Consider the following 2,901-nt stretch of genomic DNA (forward strand, 5'->3'; position numbering starts at 1 on the left):
CAGAGTACATCATGAAAAATGCTGGGCTGGAAGAAGCACAAGCTGGAATCAAGATTGCCGGGAGAAATATCAATAACCTCAGATATGCAGATGACACCACCCTTATGGCAGAAAGTGAAGAGGAACTAAAAAGCCTCTTGATGAAAGTGAAAGCGGAGAGTGAAAAAGTTGGCTTAAAGCTCAACATTCAGAAAACGAAGATCATGGCATCTGGTCCCATCACTTCATGGGAAATGGATGGGGAAACAGTGTCAGACTTTATTTTTTTGGGCTCCAAAATCACTGAAGAAGAAAAGTTATGACCAACCTAGATAGCATACTGAAAAGCAGAGACATTACTTTGCCAACAAAGGTCCGTCTAGTCAAGGCTATGGTTTTTCCTGTGGTCATGTATGGATGTGAGAGTTGGACTATGAAGAAAGCTGAGCGCGGGAAGAATTGATGCTTTTGAACTGTGGTGTTGGAGAAGACTCTTTCAAGTCCCTTGGACTGCAAGGAGATCCAACCAGTCCATTCTGAAGGAGATCAGCCCTGGGATTTCTTTGGAAGGAATGATGCTAAAGCTGAAACTCCAGTATTTTGGCCACCTCATGCGAAGAGTTGACTCATTGGAAAAGACTCTGATGCTGGGAGGGATTGTGGGCAGGAGGAGAAGGGGACAACAGAGGATGAGATGGCTGGATGGCATCACCGACTCAATGGACGTGAGTCTGAGTGAACTCTGGGAGTTGGTGATGGACAGGGAGGCGTGGCGTGCTGCGATTCACAGGGTTGCAAAAAGTCGGACACAGCTGAGCGACTGATCTGAACTGAACTGAATGGTTAATGATGTTGGGGTTTTTTCATGTACCATCTATCTATATGTTCTCTTTGGTGAAATGCTTCTTCATGTCTATTGCCCATTTAGTAGTTGAATTTATTTTATTTTACTGTTTAGTCTGGGATCTGCACGGCTAAAATCCCCTTGTTCCTCTCTGCCTTCCGACTTCAACAATTACACACACTTTCTCCACTGTCCCCAAACCTCTCAAAGACACTATTCTCTTCCTTCAATGATCTCAACACTTTAGCCCAGGTGAGATACACATCGTGAGAGCAGAAGCACCTCTAACTTTCAGGACCGAACACCCCTACCCATGGCTGCTATGGCCACTTGGTGTGAGTTAGAAAGAAGCACTCTTTCCTTAATAGTCATAGTTACCATTCAAAATTAGGATGGCCTTGCAGTCAATAGTACCCTCTGGATTTATTAAATGCAAAACCTGCTCAATGGCACAGATCCTACACTCTACATGCCTGCCCCTTTCCATCTTCCTGTCCCAGGAAGTCCCTGTTGCTACTTGAGATCCATCCATCCACCTGTTTCCTGCATACCTGCTTCTTCTCTCATCCTGTCTTACTAAGGATCTTTCTCATGAGCTACTGTTAGGAAGGGGTCAATTTGTCCTTGGGTTAATCCACACCAAAAGTCTTTGGCTCCTCCTCATTCTCAGCCAAAAAATAAACAAAAATTAATTGATACTCAATCTAAGAAAGAAATGGAAACATTTATTTGAGCCATGCTGAGGAATATAGCCCAAAAGATGGTCTTTCAGAAAGCTCTGAGGACTCTTCCAAAGAGGCAAGTGGGGAGACCAGGATATATATGATTTTGGTGAAGGAGTACAAGCAATGAAGCACACATCTTGGTAGGTTACTGCTATTTGTAAGGAATAGATACCACTGCTAATGGATTTAGCACTTTTCTAAGTATGGGAACATGCGAGAATTCGTGTTCATACAGTTTTCTCTTGAAAATATCTAACCATCCAGAGGCCAATTCTGCCAGTTTTCCCGGAGCATAAAAGGTCGCCTCCCGATCTTAGCCCTGAATTCCTTTCACCGTGTTTTGCAGGTCAGTGACTGCAGTAGCAAATGACTTGATTCTTGCAGAACTTGATGGTGGACAACACTGTTTATTTTACAACCCCCCTCCCTTTTGGTCTTAATTTCGATCAAGGTTTTCATGACCAATTTGTCTCTCAGCTCTAGGAATGCCCATTCCCAGGTCAGGCAAGGATTTCATTGATAGGTCATTCTACGTGCTGTTACTGGACTGGATCCTCTTCACAGTAACCCAAAGCCTCCAGATCCCTTGTCTTAGCAGTCTATCACGGTCCAGGAAATGGTTCCCTCTTATTGCTTCTTCTCATATCTAGAGTTACACGTTATAATCATTGATCTTATAGGATTATACACTGGGTCACTTGTTTCAAGTTGCCTAGTCATTTTTATTTTTATCAGAGACTCAGTCAGGTACCTGGTAGTACGTGAAACCATAATGTAAAGTAGGCAGAGTGCAAGCTCCATGCCTAGTGATGTTAAAATGGTCGTAAGTAATGTCATCTTCTAAGGAGTTACATACTTCGCCCTAGAAGAAGAAAAATTGATCTTTATGGTTGAGCAGCTATTTCTGCCGTCAGGGAGGTCTGATTAATGCATAACGCCAATGCACAATGCACACCAGCAGGGACAAAGATGGCCAACGTGAGCAGGAAAAAAAGTCATTGAAATTTGTCTTGTCCTACCTTAAAATATGAATTTTATCATCAGCAACATATAAACAAGCTTATGTCTCTCCAGTCTTAGAGAGAGAGAAGAAAAGAAAAAATTAACATCCTCCATCTAGGACCTTTCTCATTTCTTTACAGGCCAATTCTTGGATTTGGCCACCTGATGGGAAGAACTGACTCCTTGGAAAAGGTCCTGATGTTGGGAAAGATTGAAGGCAGGAGGATACGGGGACGATACAGGATGAGATGGTTGGATGGCATCACCAGTGCGATGGATGTGAGTTTGAGTAAGCTCCGGGAGTTGGTGATGGACAGGGAAGCCTGGCATGCTGCGGTCCATGGGGTGGCA

The sequence above is a fragment of the Bos taurus genome, chromosome 15 (genome assembly GCF_002263795.3).
Source record: "Bos taurus isolate L1 Dominette 01449 registration number 42190680 breed Hereford chromosome 15, ARS-UCD2.0, whole genome shotgun sequence".
Classification (NCBI taxonomy): domain Eukaryota; kingdom Metazoa; phylum Chordata; class Mammalia; order Artiodactyla; family Bovidae; genus Bos; species Bos taurus.